Source organism: Lissotriton helveticus, chromosome 7 (genome assembly GCF_964261635.1).
Source record: "Lissotriton helveticus chromosome 7, aLisHel1.1, whole genome shotgun sequence".
Taxonomy (NCBI): Eukaryota; Metazoa; Chordata; class Amphibia; order Caudata; family Salamandridae; genus Lissotriton; species Lissotriton helveticus.
Window position 1 is genome coordinate 76,032,173 of NC_136068.1, and position 18,097 is coordinate 76,050,269.

At 50.8% G+C, this 18,097-nt stretch overlaps 1 protein-coding gene and 1 pseudogene across 3 annotated transcripts in view; both read right to left on the bottom strand.

Moving 5' to 3' along the window:
* Positions 1-18,097, bottom strand: part of LOC144768106 (tyrosine-protein phosphatase non-receptor type 6-like) — an 848,841-nt gene that overhangs the window by 781,624 nt on the left and 49,120 nt on the right. The gene's annotated exons all lie outside the window — the stretch shown is intronic.
* LOC144771082 (28S ribosomal RNA) lies at positions 12,478-13,462 on the bottom strand (annotated as a pseudogene).

The following is an 18,097-nucleotide window of genomic DNA, read 5'->3' on the forward strand; positions in this document are numbered from 1 at the left end:
CGGCCCCCTGTCCCCAGTGCCCGGACCCTTGGCTGGCTTGCAGAACGAGGGGCTGCAACACCCCTCAGCCTGCCAGACGGAGCTTAAGCCCCGGACTCTGCTTCCGAACCCAGCCAGGCAGGGCTAGAGCCTCCCCAGGCCCCGATGGACCCCATCTCCAACTCCCACATCCTCGGCTGGCTTGCAGGACCGGGGGAACCTGCACCCCAGGGCCCGCCGAACGGAACTCAAGCCCCAGGCCTGGTGCTTGCTACCGTACCCAGCCAAGCCGGTGAGAGCCTCCCCAGACCCCAGTGGACCCCCCTGGGCAGCGCAGGACATCGGCAAGTTGCTGCCATCCCAGACTGGGCCCAGGCATCCGCTGCTCAGGGCTTCTCCAAGCTCTCCAAGTGCTCCAGCTCGACCCCCGTTTCACGTAGGGGTGTCCTCCTGCCGCTACTTGCCCCGGAGACAGCGGGAAGCTAGGCAGTCCTCCCTGCTCTGCAACCAGCCTGGCTACTGACTGTCCCCCCAACACCCAGACCCTTGGGCGTCAGGGTGCTGACTCGGGCGGGTGTGCCTTCCACCTTCCCGGAGCCAGGAACCAAGGAGGGTTAAACCCAGGCCACGTCCTCCCCCCACCGGCCTGCCCATGGAACCCATTTCTCTAGACTATTAAGCCCTTACAGAACCCTAGGAAAGGACAACAGTTGGAGTCAGCCGGGCCAGTAGGCCAACCATCTGGTCACCTAGCCCACAGGGCCATCTGGTCACCCGGCCCGCAAGGCCATCTGGTCACCCGGCCTGCAGGGCTATCTGGTTGCCCAGCCCACCTGGGTGCAGCCAGGTGACCAGATGGCCCCGTGACCAGAAAACACACTACCAATTTTCTATAAAGGCCCTCCACGATAATAAACAACCACCATGGTGCCTACAGAGCCAGTAAATATCTCTGGATATCCCCCACAGACTCACACGTGAGAAAGCGCTTGGACCCAGGTGCATTAAAACATTATAAAACACAGTTTTCCTGACAGTGAAAGAGCTAATCCCAGAGTCCTTGCCAAGTCATTCACTCTTTAGAAGTCAGCCTGGCAGCCGGGTGAGGTAGGGAGGACATCCCAGAATTCCTGTCAGAAACGGGCTGTCTCGCTGGTGAGAGACACGCGTGCTGGGTCTTGCCAGAACGAGTCAGCAGGCTTTTGAGAGACACAGTGAGAGAGGGAGACAACAGAATGGGGACGTGAGGCATGAAAGGCAGAGTGAGAGAGAAGGAAGGAGAGAGCACAGAACTAAAGAGGAAGACAGAGCGCTCAAGAAAGTGCACACATGAAAGTGCCATAGAGAGGCCAAAAGAGAGTGGCTCTCCGTTAACTCCAGTGGGGGCTGAGAAACCAGCCCACCTCTTCCAAGCCTCCCATGTCACCGCTCCTAGCTCCCCGTCATCACAGTGTAACCACCCACAGCACAGGCCGTGTACTGTCGGGGGTACTCACCTGTTGGGATTTGGAGCGCTGGCCTGCCAATGCAGCCTCGGCCTTGTCATCAGGAGTAGGGACCCTGGTGAGACCCTAGCAGGTGCTGCTGACCTGAGTAGTGGTGGGAGCACTGCCGACATCCGGGCCAGACAGTAGCTGTGACTAACAAGGCACTCACTTCCTGTGGTACTACCTGACAGCAGAAGGCCTTCCCTGGCAGTGCCAGGAGGAACTCCTGCGTCCACAGCACACAGTGATGGTTGGTGACCCAGGAGGGAAAGATGCAGGGTGTGTGAACCTGCTGGAACTTGTTCATCTGAGGCAGACTCCTAGCCTCTGGTATGTCGCTGTCGTTTAAACTAGGGCGGGCAGAGAACTCCGCTCTGCCAGCAGAGTGTGCGGAAATTTGCCTACTCCGCGCTCCGCTGAGAATGCGGAGTATGGTTGACCCCAACTTTTTGCCTGGTGTTTTGCTGGTTTTCTGACTTAGTTGACCTGGGGCCCTGCTATTCAGGACCCCAGGCCTACTGCTCTCTCTGTAAAATGGATTCCATGTACCTTAGGTACATATCTAATTGGATACTGAGTCACCTTATCAGTCCCTGTACAGTGTACCTTAGGTACCCAGGGCATAGGTGTACACAGGGCCTACCAGGGGCAGCAGCATGTATTGTGCCACCCCTGGCTGGCCATCCAAATCTGACACAACTGGCTGCTTGACAGCTGGGGCAAGGTGGTGTAATCACCCTTTGCTTTAGATATAGTATACCTATATCTAACCCTAAAATGGACACACAGATCTCCTATCAGTCACTCCTATGGCAGGCCTTAACAATCCTGAAGGCAGAGTGCTTGGAATCGTGTGAGATGGTGCTCTGGCATGAGCTGAGCCTGTCTGCGGCTTTCGGGATCTATCCCTTAGCTGTTTCCATGATATCGCATACCATATACTCTTAAGTGCATTATAATCCTCGCGGTTATATGCCAACTCTGGTATCGCTTTATCAAAACATGTCGAGTAAGGTGTCATACGAATTGGAATACTAACCCCTCGCCAATTCTGGCGACGGGGTTAGCATTCCACCCTTCTAGAGGGACACGACATGTATGTAACCCCTAACCCCGGTTAAAGTCAAACAGAGCCTCAGCTCCACAAAATGGATGCTGCCACCGAGACACAAGTCTGCCCTCCTGCTGCTGGGAGTCCTCCCAGAGCAGGAGATAAGGACAAAGGGTTTCCTGCCAGGGGCGGTGCCAGCACCGTCCCAGACAGGATTTTGTGTATCCTAGGTAGGCAGGGCATCAGAGGAAGGTGACTGCAAGGGGCACCCCGGTGCTCACTATGCATAGGCCGGCTTGAACCAGTTCCAGGGACACTCCAGACCCTGAGCTGGGGAAAAGCCCGCCAAGGAAGTGGGTGTAACCACCCCCCTCCTGGTCCCACCCATAGGGCAGGACCTAGTCGCGTGCCAGCCCCCTTTTCCCAGATAAAGGTAGGAGCAGGCCCCCTTCCAAATTAGATCATCTTTGGAATCAAGACACGACTTTCTGCGAAAGGACTTCAAGATTTCCTTCTTCAAGATTCTCCCTTGTGACTAAGGAGTAGTCACCCTGCATCCGCAGGCACCATCGCAAGAACACTGCGGTCTGCTGTAAGTCTTTCCTCCGGAATCCGACTGCCCAGCTCGACAAGACCCGGCTTCCCTGGCACCTCCGACCTCTACTCACCTCTACAGCCAAGCTGAGAACCGTGAGTGCGACGAGACCTCAAGGGACCGACTATTGCCAAGACTGCACGACTTCTGCACAGCAAGCCCGCCGAGTAATCTCCTGGCGAGTGCTTTGGGGTCCGAGAAGCCCCGACCCTGAGCAGCTCCAGCACCGAAGAGCAGCCCCCCAGCATCTCCACGATCGGCGTGGGGCCCTTCTGCTTTTTGCTGCTCACCGCGTTGTTTGGCTACTAGCCCGCTGGCTTGTGGCCTTCTGAACGACGCCCGACGACATCACTGCTGCTGGTCTGGTTGCTCCAGACTGGCCCTTGCTCCCTTCCAGAAGAGGAGCACCCCGGACCCTCCTGGTCCACTCAAGACGCCATTTTGAGTCCACCGCGTGGGCTTGAATTAGCCAAGGCTTTGTTGCCCAATCCTGGGTACTTCGACGCCGACAGCTTCATCCATCGTGGGACAGCTCGCCTCTCCATCCTGGTCGCCGACAACGCCTCCTGGTCCGTGAGATCTGCAGAGCACAGCGTCGCCCACTCACCTAGTCGAGGTGACTACCATCCGGTGCCCTCCTGGTGCCCACTGACTACTGGCTAGTAGTCACGAACTTGGTCCCCTCTGCTTTCAGGTGTCATCCATCTTCAAGATCCAGGCTTGGATCACTTCGAACTCTCTTCACTGGTCGCCTACCAGCATCTTTCTTCCAGGCTCCTGGTCCGTCAACGAGGATTCCCGACGTCTTTTGAGACATATGCAGCTGCAGCCCCTGGGCTAGGTAACTTCGGCATTTCGGTGCCCCAGCATAGCCTCACTATCCAAGGGTCAGGATCCACTGTCGTTTTCTCCCTACCAGGTCGGGTTCGCCCGTGAACACTAACTTTAACTTTACTAGCTACCATAGACTTTGTCCCGCATCCCGCGTGAGAGTGCACACTCTGCACCCGAGTCCCCTAGGCCTCCTAGAAGTAATCTAACGATTCCATAGTCAAGTCCTAGCGATTCCAAAGCCTATTAGTACTGTACTTACCTGCTAGTAATTTCGCATTCCACTTTTAGAGTATATGGTTTTTCGTGCCCCTCGGGCATTTGTATATACTGTGCTAACTTAAGTATTTTCGTAAGAGTTTTGTTGTGTGCCTAGCACCCTGTCCTCATAAAGAGTACAGGGTTGTTGTGATTCTAATAAATACACTGTTTATTTTCATAACACTTGTGTGGTGTCCTTTCACTGGGTGTTCAAGAGGTAATGTGATGGTAAAACAGCTGGCTTAACACGCCCTCTAGAGTCTTAGCCTTAGACTGCTCGTATCCATGCTACTAGGATAGCTGGTCTATAAGGTTGACTTACAACCAATCATAAATAAGGGTTGTTTGGACTGATATATAGTGATCACTAGAATAGTGAACACTGCACATCAGGCCAACTTCTCACATTGGTGAGCAGCGGTTGGGATTTGAGCTTGCTGTCGTTTTACCACACATATCCTAAGAATATCTTGTGAAAGATCACATAAGTACTAAAGGTACATATAACTTAGCTTAGAATACTCTGAGTTCTACTGAACCAGCTGTTGTAGCTCCTAGGGCCTAGCACACCCTAAACTACAACTCTAGCAAGGGATCAGTAGGCAAACATATAGTGTAGGTAAGTGCACCACTTACACCTCACTAGAAAAGCATGTCTAACCATGGAGAGTCCACTGAGACTCCCCTGGTAAGTGTAGACCCTCCACAGGTCACTTCAAGATATGCAGCTCTCAGTTTCCAGGAGATGAGACAAGTCTGTACCTCCAGGAAACTGAAGCAGGGGTCTAACCCCACCATTCCCTTTCTGATAGGTCTCTTAGAGACATATGATGCCAGAAAGATTTCTCAGTTACATGAGAATATGCCAGCCTTAGAGGAAACCTCTGGGGATCCAGACCTCCCCAACACTGCCAATGCAGTTGAGGAGGAGGATCAAGAGGAACTCTCTGGGGATGAGGTAGACAAAGGTCTTGAGGTAGTCAGAAGGCTAACTAGGGCCAACTTAGACCTACTTGGGGAAGGATCTGGGGGACCCCCAGTACTGACCCTAATGAGGCCTAACCTTGGAGTTAGGAGAGATAGATCTCCTTCTAGGGACTCCATTAGATCTCTGCACTCTAATGCCTCTTCTCAGGGGAGAAGGAACTCTCCCTAGAGGAGATTGACTTCCCCTCAGAGAAGAGAGCATGAAGCAAGCATGAGACAAGCTAAACTGAGGATTGAAAGGGAAGAACTTGCCCTGGCCAAAGAGAAGCTTGCCTTTGCTAGAGAGCAGCAGATGAGTGGGTTAGCTCCCACTGGTGGCAGCAATCTCCCAAGAGATGGAGAGAAGGGTTTAGATACTAAACACCTGACTAAGATAGTGCCCCCCTTTAAACAAGGGGATGACATCCAGAAATGGATGGCTGCTTTGGAGAGGGCCTGCACTGTGCAGTGCATTCCCCGAAGTCAGTGGGCAGCTATACTGTGGCTCTCCTTTGATGGTAAAGGTAGAGATAAGCTCCTCACTACAAGAGTGGAGGATGCTAATGATTACCAGGTCCTGAAAAATGCATTGGTTGATGGGTTTGGCTTAACCACTGAGCAGTACAGGTTGCTGTTCAGAGACACCCAGAAAACTCAGTCTCAGGACTGGTCTGACTTTGTTGATTGTGCCACTAAGGCTTTGGAAGGCTGGCTACTGGGTAGCAAGGTTACTGACTTCCCAGGATTGTATAATCTTATCATGAGAGAGCAAGTCTTAAATAATTGTCAGAACCAGTTATTACACCAGCACCTGGTAGACTCTGATCTGACCTCTCCACAAGAATTGGGTAAGTGGGCAGACAAATGGGTCAGAACCAGGATTAGGCCCAAGAACCAAGGTGGTGACCAGAAAAAGGAATCAACCAAGCCTCAAGAGAAGGGTGGGAATAAATCTACAGATCAAATCACATCAGGGCCCCAAAAATCCTCTGAGGGGGGTGGGTCCCAGAATCCTTCCAATAACCAGAAGAAACCTTATTGTTATCCCTGTAAACAGGTGGGTCATTTAAAAACTGACAGCAGTTGCCCAAAGAATAACAATAAGGAAAACATACCCCCAAGTAACATTCCCAAACCTCCTGTTACTACTAGTAGTAATCCCCCAGGTGGTGGGAGTGCCCCCAAGAATTTGGGTGCATTTACTTTGGGAGTTCCTGGGGACTCTGGCCTAACCAGGTCCCCAAACTCAGATACTCTTGTCTGTGAGACTGGCATGGGGTTTGCCAACTTCACAACTTGTCCCAACACTTTGGGTAAGTACAGACAGGAGCCCCTCATCAATGGAATGAAAGTTGAGGCCTACAGAGACACAGGGGCTAGCATCACCATGGTGACTGAGAGTCTAGTCCCCTCAAGGCAACTTTTACCTGGTGCCGCATACCAGGTGGTAAACATTGATGGAGTGAAGAAAACTCATCCCATGGCAGTAGTAAATCTCAGCTGGGGAAGTGTCACTGGCCCCAAGAGAGTGGCAGAGTCATCCAACTTGCCTGTAGATTGCCTACTGGGGAATGATTTAGAGACCTCAGCCTGGGCTGAGGTAGAGCAAGAAACCGATTCTAGAATGGTAAACCCCCATGGTAAGGTTAGTGGGGCAGTGTTAGCCACAGCCCCAGTCCAAGATGTCCTCCCTGAACAGGTCAGGAGGGTTGTGCCAGTCACAACCCAATCTCAGACAACTTCCTTCCCAGAACAGGTTGTCAAGGCTGTAATGGTAACAGCCCACACCCAAACTGAGCCCCCTCCTGAAAAGGTTGGGAGAGTTGTGATGGCCACAGCTCAAACTCAGACAGATGATAGTGTTGTGAAGCCTGAAACTATGGATCACTCCACTCAGACAGAGAGCATTGAGGAGGAAGAGAAATCTCCCTCCCACCAGACTTTAGGAAAAGATCAGCCTCCTCAGGGAACTGATCTGACCCCTTGTGAAGAAACTGCCACAGAGGTAGTCAGGCCTAGCCTGGCAGAACCCCTGATGTCAGTGGACCCTTCCAAGGTGGGACCCAGTCTGGAGCAGGTAACCTGCCCCTCTCTACCCTGCCTCAGTCAGCCCAGGGCTGTAGAGGTCAGGGAGGCCAGTGTTGGACCCCAAAGGGCCCCCTGTCCAAAAGAATTCCCCAATCAGCAGATTAAGGGCACTGAAGCTAGTAATCCTAGCCAAGTGAAAATAAAACACACTCCTGAGGGATCCCCCTTAAAATTAGTTAGGGACCTCCCACAGATGGACACTGTTGGGCACAGCCAAACTTGGGACCTGAGGGCCCCAGACCTGACCTGTCCCTCCAGTAAGCCAAACAGAGGGACCCAGCCTCCAGCTTTAGGTAGCCAGAGGTTGACCCTGAGAGCCCAAAACAACTCAGTCTTGGAAAGAAAGGCCTCTATGGTGGAAAATGATTGGAGGAAGCTGAGCCCAAAATTAGTGGAGCCTCACTTCAGTACTCCATTTCAGCACCAGCCTTTTACTTTGCCAAAACACTCCACAGGTAGAGATTCCCTATGGTGGAGACCCTCAGATACCCTTAGGGTGAGGGATTGCTTAGTGGACCATGACATAGGGGGTAACCATGCCAGTGCTGGTACTTCCTTATATGGCCACTCAGGCAATATAGGCTTACCTGGCAAGGATAGCCTTATCTCCTTTCGTTTGGGGGGGGGTTATGTAGGAAGGTAGATCCCTGACTATGGTTGCCCCCAACTTTTTGCCTGGTGTTTTGCTGGTTTTCTGACTTAGTTGACCTGGGGCCCTGCTATTCAGGACCCCAGGCCTACTGCTCTCTCTGTAAAATGGATTCCATGTACCTTAGGTACATATCTAATTGGATACTGAGTCACCTTATCAGTCCCTGTACAGTGTACCTTAGGTACCCAGGGCATAGGTGTACACAGGGCCTACCAGGGGCTGCAGCATGTATTGTGCCACCCCTGGCTGGCCATCCAAATCTGACACAACTGGCTGCTTGACAGCTGGGGCAAGGTGGTGTAATCACCCTTTGCTTTAGATATAGTATACCTATATCTAACCCTAAAATGGACACACAGATCTCCTATCAGTCACTCCTATGGCAGGCCTTAACAATCCTGAAAGCAGAGTGCTTGGAATCGTGTGAGATGGTGCTCTGGCATGAGCTGAGCCTGTCTGCGGCTTTCGGGATCTATCCCTTAGCCGTTTCCATGATATCGCATACCATATACTCTTAAGTGCATTATAATCCTCGCGGTTATATGCCAACTCTGGTATCGCTTTATCAAAACATGTCGAGTAAGGTGTCATACGAATTGGAATACTAACCCCTCGCCAATTCTGGCGACGGGGTTAGCATTCCACCCTTCTAGAGGGACACGACATGTATGTAACCCCTAACCCCGGTTAAAGTCAAACAGAGCCTCAGCTCCACAAAATGGATGCTGCCACCGAGACACAAGTCTGCCCTCCTGCTGCTGGGAGTCCTCCCAGAGCAGGAGATAAGGACAAAGGGTTTCCTGCCAGGGGCGGTGCCAGCACCGTCCCAGACAGGATTTTGTGTATCCTAGGTAGACAGGGCTTCAGAGGAAGGTGACTGCAAGTGGCACCCCGGTGCTCACTATGCATAGGCCGGCTTGAACCAGTTCCAGGGACACTCCAGACCCTGAGCTGGGGAAAAGCCCGCCAAGGAAGTGGGTGTAACCACCCCCCTCCTGGTCCCACCCATAGGGCAGGACCTAGTCGCGTGCCAGCCCCCTTTTCCCAGATAAAGGTAGGAGCAGGCCCCCTTCCAAATGAGATCATCTTTGGAATCAAGACACGACTTTCTGCGAAAGGACTTCAAGATTTCCTTCTTCAAGATTCTCCCTTGTGACTAAGGAGTAGTCACCCTGCATCCGCAGGGACCATCGCAAGAACACTGCGGTCTGCTGTAAGTCCTTCCTCCGGAATCCGACTGCCCAGCTCGACAAGACCCGGCTTCCCTGGCACCTCAGACCTCTACTCACCTCTACAGCCAAGCTGAGAACCGTGAGTGCGACGAGACCTCAAGGGACCGACTATTGCCAAGACTGCACGACTTCTGCACAGCAAGCCCGCCGAGTAATCTCCTGGCGAGTGCTTTGGGGTCCGAGAAGCCCCGACCCTGAGCAGCTCCAGCACCGAAGAGCAGCCCCCCAGCATCTCCACGATCGGCGTGGGGCCCTTCTGCTTTTTGCTGCTCACCGCGTTGTTTGGCTACTAGCCCGCTGGCTTGTGGCCTTCTGAACGACGCCCGACGACATCACTGCTGCTGGTCTGGTTGCTCCAGGCTGGCCCTTGCTCCCTTCCAGAAGAGGAGCACCCCGGACCCTCCTGGTCCACTCAAGACGCCATTTTGAGTCCACCGCGTGGGCTTGAATTAGCCAAGGCTTTGTTGCCCAATCCTGGGTACTTCGACGCCGACAGCTTCATCCATCGTGGGACAGCTCGCCTCTCCATCCTGGTCGCCGACAACGCCTCCTGGTCCGTGAGATCTGCAGAGCACAGCGTCGCCCACTCACCTAGTCGAGGTGACTACCATCCGGTGCCCTCCTGGTGCCCACTGACTACTGGCTAGTAGTCACGAACTTGGTCCCCTCTGCTTTCAGGTGTCATCCATCTTCAAGATCCAGGCTTGGATCACTTCGAACTCTCTTCACTGGTCGCCTGCCAGCATCTTTCTTCCAGGCTCCTGGTCCGTCAACGAGGATTCCCGACGTCTTTTGAGACATATGCAGCTGCAGCCCCTGGGCTAGGTAACTTCGGCATTTCGGTGCCCCAGCATAGCCTCACTATCCAAGGGTCAGGATCCACTGTCGTTTTCTCCCTACCAGGTCGGGTTCGCCCGTGAACACTAACTTTAACTTTACTAGCTACCATAGACTTTGTCCCGCATCCCGCGTGAGAGTGCACACTCTGCACCCGAGTCCCCTAGGCCTCCTAGAAGTAATCTAACGATTCCATAGTCAAGTCCTAGCGATTCCAAAGCCTATTAGTACTGTACTTATCTGCTAGTAATTTCGCATTCCACTTTTAGAGTATATGGTTTTTCGTGCCCCTCGGGCATTTGTATATACTGTGCTAACTTAAGTATTTTCGTAAGAGTTTTGTTGTGTGCCTAGCACCCTGTCCTCATAAAGAGTACAGGGTTGTTGTGATTCTAATAAATACACTGTTTATTTTCATAACACTTGTGTGGTGTCCTTTCACTGGGTGTTCAAGAGGTAATGTGATGGTAAAACAGCTGGCTTAACACGCCCTCTAGAGTCTTAGCCTTTGACTGCTCGTATCCATGCTACTAGGATAGCTGGTCTATAAGGTTGACTTACAACCAATCATAAATAAGGGTTGTTTGGACTGATATATAGTGATCACTAGAATAGTGAACACTGCACATCAGGCCAACTTCTCACAGTGAATCTGCTGGAACTTGTTCATCTGAGGCAGACTCCTAGCCTCTGGTAGGTCGCTGTCGTTTAAACTAGGGCGGGCAGAGAACTCCGCTCTGCCAGCAGAGTGTGCGGAAATTTGCCTACTCCGCGCTCCGCTGAGAATGCGGAGTATAGGGCAAAACTTCTATTCCGCAGCAGAGCTCAAGCCCAGGGCCCGGTCCCAGTCCCAGCTTCCAAGCCCTAGGCCAGGCCGTGGAGAGGCTCCCCAGGTCCAGATGGACTCACATCCCCAGGGCCCAGATCCTCAGCTGGCTAGCAGTACGGGGGCTCCCGCACCCCTGGGCCCACCGGATGGAGCTCAAGCCCGGGTCCTAGCCATGCGTTCAAACCCTACCCAGGCTGGGGAGAGCCTCACCGGGCCCCGATGGGACACCATCCCCAGTGCCCAGACTCTCGGCTGGCTTGATGGATGGGAGCTCCAGCACTCCAGGGCCCGCCGGACAGAGCCCAAGCCCCATGCCCGATCCCAGCTTCAGAAGCCAATAGACCCCTGTCTCCAGCGCCCGGACACTCGGCTTGCTTGCAGGACGGGGGCTCGCACACCCCAGGGCCCGCCGGACAGAGCCCAAGCCCCGGTCCCAGCTTCTGAACCCTAGCCAGGCTGGGGATAGCCTCCCCGGGCCCCCTGTCCCCAGTGCCCGGACCCTTGGCTGGCTTGCAGACCGAGGGGCTGTAGCACCCCTCAGCCTGCCAGGCCCCGATGGACCCCCATCCCCAGCTCCCACACCCTCGGCTGGCTTGCAGGACCGGGGGCAACCCAGGGCCCGCCGAACCGAGCTCAAGCCCCAGGCCTGGTGCTTGCTACCGTACCCAGCCAGGCCGGGGAGAGCCTCCCCAGACCCAGTGGACCTCCCTGGGCAGCGCAGGACATCGGCAAGTTGCTGCCATCCCAGACTGGGCCCAGGCGTCCGCTGCTCAGGGCTTCTCCAAGCTCTCCAAGTGCGCCAGCTCGACCCCCCCTTTCAGGTAGGGCTGTCCTCCTGCCGCTACTTGCCCCGGAGACAGCGGGGAGCTAGGAAGTCCTCCCTGCTCTGCAACCACCCTAGCCTAGCTACTGATTGTCCCCCCAACACCCAGACCCTTGGGCTTCAGGGTGCTGACTCGGGCGGGTGTGCCTTCCACCTTCCCTGAGCCCGGGGGCAGGAACCAAGGAGGGTTAAGCCCAGGCCACGTCCTCTCCACACCGGCCTGCCCATGGAACCCATTTCTCTCGACTATTAAGCCCTTACAGAACCCTAGGGAAGGACAACAGTTGGAGTCAGCCGGGCCAGTAGGCCAACCATCTGGTCCCCTAGCCCACAGGGCCATCTGGTCACCCGGCCCGCAAGGCCATCTGGTCACCCGGCCTGCAGGGCTATCTGGTTGCCCAGCCTGCATGGGTGCAGCCAGGTGACCAGATGGCCCCGGACGACCCAGCCCCCAGATGGCCTGAGACAGCCGGACCCAGTCGCCCTTGCAGTCCGACGAAGGCGAGGGTGGCCAGGCGCTCCAAGGCACCTGCTCGGTGGGCTCCTTCCCCGCTGCTCACCTCCCTGCTCGACTTGCCTCGGAGCAGTGGGAAGGGGGGGCCCCACCAGGGCCAGCCCATCTGGTCACCCTGCTGAACTGCAAGGGATGGTGGACCCCGTCCCCGCACCCCGGTGGGGCTGGGACGGGAGAGGGAGGCCCCCGGCAGGAGGGCATGTGGTGGAGGTGGCCTCACGCATGCCCACATTGCCCCCTCCGCGTCCCTCCCGCTGGCCTGGCATCAGAGGGACCCACCCCCCGGGTGTGGTAGAGGAGGGCGTCTGTGGGCACCCACACACAAAGAGAGAAAAGCTTTGCTCAGAGGATGACTTTCAGTAGATCGCAGCAAGGTAGCTGCTCGGCTACTTACGAAACCCTGACACAGAATCAGGTCGTCAACAAATGATTTAGCACCGGGTGCCCCACGAACATGCAGTGCACTAAGGGCGATGGAGTCGGCCCCTTCGTCCGCGCTCCAGTCCCTAAGCGAGCAGCTCTATGCACGGGCCCCCGAAAGAGGCCAGCTAGCCCAGGCCAACCGAGGCTCCACGGCACTGCGGTATCGGTACGGTTTAGGGGGGATTCTGACTTAGAGCCATTCAGTCATAATCCCACAGATGGTAGCTTCACCCCATTGGCTCCTCAGCCAAGCACATACACCAAATGTCTGAACCTGCAGTTCCTCTAGTACTGAGCAGTCTTACTATTGCAATAAAACATCATCAGTAGGGTAAAACTAACCTGGCTCACGACGGTCTAAACCCAGCTCACATTCCCGATAAGTAGGTGAACAATCCAATGCTTGGTGAATTCTGTTTCACAATGATAGGAAGAGCCGACATCGAAGGATCAAAAAGCGTCGTCGCTATGAAAGCTTGGCCGCCACAAACCAATTATCCCTGTGGTAACTTTTCTGACACCTTCTGCTTGAAACACAAAAAGTCAGAAGGATCGTGAGGCACCACTTTCACGGTCTGTATTCAAAATCAAGATCAAGCGAGCTTTTGCCCTTCTGCTCTGTGGGAGGTTTCTGTCCTCCCTGAGGTTGCCTTAGGACACCTGCGCTATAGTAACGCGCCAGTCAAACTCCCCACCTGCCACTGTCCCCGGAGCGGGTTGCGCGCTTGGAGCCAGAAGCGAGAGCCCCATGGGGCTCGCCCCCGCCTCACCGGGTAAGTGAAAAAACGATGAGTAGTGGTATTCACTGGCGACAAGGGACTTACACTTATCCTACAACTCGCATGTCTCTTCACAGTGGCAGACTCACTGGGATATTCTTTCCCTGCTGATTCTACCACGCCCGTTGCCTTGGCTGTGGTTTTGCTAGATAGTAGGTAGGGACATTGGGAATCTCGTTCATCCATGTGCGTCACTAATTAGATGACGAGGCATTTGGCTATTTCTGTACCACCTCGCAGTGGCTCATTTCTGGGTTATTATGCTGCCCATCAGCGTCAAATCGGTTTTGCTTCCAACAATACAACATTCTTTCGCTCCGGAGTACAGCCACACTGAACGCTGTCCTCACTGGAACTGGGATCACGTATAGGCCAGAGATAGTACACCCTGCAGTACTATTCCAACAATTTAAAATTGTCGAAGAACAGTCCTGAGAAATTAAAGTATGATTAGCAGGACATCAATAATCAATGTGTGGTAATTAAGTGTATGAAATTATTTGAGACCTCTTCATCATTCAAGACATTTCAATAAGTATGATGTACACAAATATATCTAAATTGTTATAAGCACACATCTATGAAAATACACATCTACAAATTGCACATCTAACTAGAAAATGTACATCTATAAAATTCAAAAAATTCACATCTATACTAGATCTTGTGTCAACTATAAACTAATATGTTAAAACAATATGCTTTATTAGGGTGACATGTGTGCTGCAAGAAAGTGTACATCTCAGTATAAGTTTGATACTCAATTGTCCATGAATACTTGGCACATTTTAAGAGTGTCCATTAAAGTAGTCAGGCAAACATTTTTCTTGAATGGGAATGACATTTGCAGACCTAGATCAGCCAGAACAACATCATTACATTGAGGCCAAATACCACGACATCCAACGATAAAGCCATGAAATTTTAGTGTTACATTTGGTGAGATCTTTGATTTGCTGTGACAGATACTGAAAGTATTTCACTTTACTCTCAAACGCTAATTCAAGGGAATTCTGTGAGTTTTCATAATAAATTTAACCATCAATCACTACAGCTGTATAATTTTTGATAAACACTACATCTGGTTTTCGTAGTTCACCTTGATTATTCTTAACATGAGGTTCCCTGTATGCCATCCAACCACACCTTTTTGCTTTATCAATGAGCAATTCCAGAATTGTATTATGTCTTTTTAACCTAATGGCCTTGGGTTTAGGACATTCGCCTAAAATATGTGAAATCGTTTCGCAAACATCATTACAATACCTACATGTAGCAATTGTACGATTTCTTCCCCTAGTGATGGTTTCTCTAGTATATAAAACATTTGCTTTTAACATCAGTGCAGCTATGTATTGATTTTCTTTCATTTTGTTATGCTTGTTGATCCAGAAGTTTGAGATTGGATTACTTGCTAAGTATTTTATACCATCACCTTGGACAGGGAGATTTGCCCATTTCTCAAATTCTTATTTTCTGCAATCATATGTTGCTAACAAATTCAAATCATAACTCAGAAACCTACTGTCTAAAATGTTAAGTTTGTGCGTTTTGATGATATACATTTTTTCATTTATTACTTCTCCTGCATACATGAATGAATGAGATATGTACAGATCTGGAGCTGCCCTGAGATACAATAAACTATTGACTTTATTAAGACCAATTGTTGTACATAGTTTTGGTATACTGAGGCCTCCAAATGACCTTTTCGATTATAGGCGACCATCACATGTGTATGCAGGAAGGTGTAGAAAATGTTTGACATACTTTTTTATTGTTTGATCCAGAACATTTAAGGTTTTAGCGTCTGTTCCTGTCATTTCTAATTTAAATGAATGACAGTTTAGGGACCACGTACTGACACAAAATTTCTATTTTCTGATTGGGCTTAAGTGGTAGATTATCAAGTTTTTGAGCCCAATTAACAAGAAACTCATTAATTTTGTTGTTGCTTGTATGGCCAGTGTGTGGATCAAAGTTCAATCCGAGGTATCTCTCACTTTCTCCTGGATGAATGTTTTCAATATTTTCTTTTTCAAACTGCCATGGTTTACAGTTATTAATTAGGATTTTATATTTATCGTTACTGATATAAAATCCATGTGTCTTTTTCACATTAAGTTTTAAACCTGTTGTTTTACTGAACTTTTCAATGATTTTCAGATTTGTACTCATTCCTTCCCATGTGCTGCTGAGCACAGCGATGTCATTGGCAAAGGCGAGAGCCGTGATTTGCTCAATAAGATCATCTGATCCGAATGTTAAGCTCTTGCCGTTTTTCTGAAGATCACAGATCAGAGAATCCATGGCAATGTTAAATAGCAGTGGGGATAAAGAGTCACCTTGTTTAACCCCAGATTTCATTGTTATTTCAGGAGTTGCTTCGTTGTTCTTTTCCTTGAACAATGTTGTTGAGTCAGTGTACAAGTCTTTTATGATGTCTCTGATGTATGATGGAACTCTGTGCCTTGCGAGACGCTGTATAATGTGACCATGGCTGACAGAGTGGAAGGCTTTTGAGATATCTGTGAACACTACTGCTAATGAGTGACTGTTTTTTGTGCCCCTTTTATGATATTTTCCAGGAGAGTCAGGTTCTCGAGACAACCTCTCACCTTCATGAAGCCTTTTTGTCTCCTATTCAATTCAACAAAAAATTAGAGTCTTTTAGTTAGTATTTTTGTGAATAACTTCATGAATGCAGTACCGATGGTAATTGGATGCCAATTACTGTTTTTTTTTAAGTTCACTAATTGGTACATTCTTGGGTATCAATATTGACCGGTTCTGTTTGATACTTTCTTGTACTCTCCTTATCAATAACCAAGACGATAAAATTCTGGGCAGCAGTCTTGGTTGCCTGCTGTGTACTTTATACAAGTCATTCGGACCAATCTTATCAGGTCCCACTGCTTTCTTTAAATCAGAATCATCAAAGGCATTAGTTATTTCGAGCAGTGTAATTTCTTTACATAAATTTCTAATTTCCCCTTCATCCGGTATCCGATCAATCGGCATGAATTTGGGGTTGTTTTTGTTTTCTTTTTCAATTAAGCTATTGTAGTATTGAAACATTTCATCAGCACTGATTAAACAAGTGGCATCTTCTGCCCCATCAGTGATTATCCTGGCAATTTTCTTTTTGTCTTTTTTAAACATTGCCTGGTATTCTTTATAGCCGCCCTTTGCCTTTGCATAATTTTTCTTGTGTGTCCAATTAACTATTCCATTTTTCTTGTCTTTCTTTGTTATCTTGTTTTCCACTGAGGCATTCTGGTGCTCATCTTGAGCAGAGTTCATAGGCTCATTATTGAATTCACTTGCTGGTTCACTTGCTGGTACAGGACTTTTATCAGTGGTGCTTTCTGAGATATAAGTCACTATCTCATCCATCAGATCCATAGCCTCATCGTGTTGCTCTACGTTTTGGGTGTACTTCTTGATTTCTGTGATGCTATCTTCCAGCTCGTCAAAGTTCTTGATTTTTTTGGGCACGTTTGCGATTGATAAAGTCTCTGCGCTTTTCTGTTGTTACTTCCACTGTAACCTCTGGTTCATCGCAAGAGCCATTTTCCAAAGATTTGATGCTTGCAGTACATCTTTTGCAGATTTTTTGCTCTTATCTTCTATCTCTTCTTTTTTCTGCAATTTGTTTTCTGTTTTGATTGTCAAAATGTGGAACCATCAGCGCATTAATTTTTCTCTTGTTTTCATACACGTTTTCCAATTCTGCTATTAGTATTTCTTCCTCTGACCATAATTTTGATAGTTTGCTGCTTGCTAGAGCTGATTATGTGCTCTTGGATGCGCATGCCAAGCATTTTGTAAAACACCAATCTTTGTTCCAAATCTGAGGTCACAGAAGCTGTACAGGAATGGCAACTCTCCTTTTTGAGGTCTTCCTTTACTTTTGGCATAATGGCATGCAATATTGTGGTATTCGGCTTCTTTGTCACATTTTGAGCAATATGTTTTAAGATAGAATTTGTGCTTGTTAGAGACATGTTTTCTCAATTCTTTCAAAGTTCCTAATATGTCTCCACACAAGTCACATTTATACTTTTCATTTGGGTATTTCCAATAAGTAGCCTCACCCTCACACACACTCTCACCCTCACACACCCTCACACACCCCCTCTCCCTCACACCCTCACCCACGCCCTCCACACCCCCTCACCCTCACACACCCCCTCCACACCCTTTCACCCTCACACCCCTCACCCTCACACACTCTCACCCTCCCTCGCTCGCACCCCCGTCACCCTCACCCTGTCACCCTCACCCTCCCTCAAACACCCTCAGTCACCCTCACACACCCTCTCACCCTCACACCCCCCCTCACCCTCTCACACACCCTCTCACACACCCTCACCCGTCACCCTCACCCTCCCTTACAACCCCACACCCTCTACCTCACACACCCTAACACCCCCTCACTCTCATACCCCCTCCCCCTCACAACCTCTCACCCTCACACACCCCTCACACACCCTCACCCTCACCCTCACACCCCCACATCCGCACTCCACCTCCCCCTCACACCCCCTCACCCTCACACACCCTCCCCCTCACCCTCATACGCCCTCACACCCCCTCACCCTCACACCCCTTCACCCTCACACACCCTCACACCCCTTCACCCTCACCCTCACACCCCCTCACCCACCCTCACCCTCAACCACCCTAACACACCCTCCCACACCCTCACCCTCTCACCCTCACACACCCTCACTAACCCTCACTCACC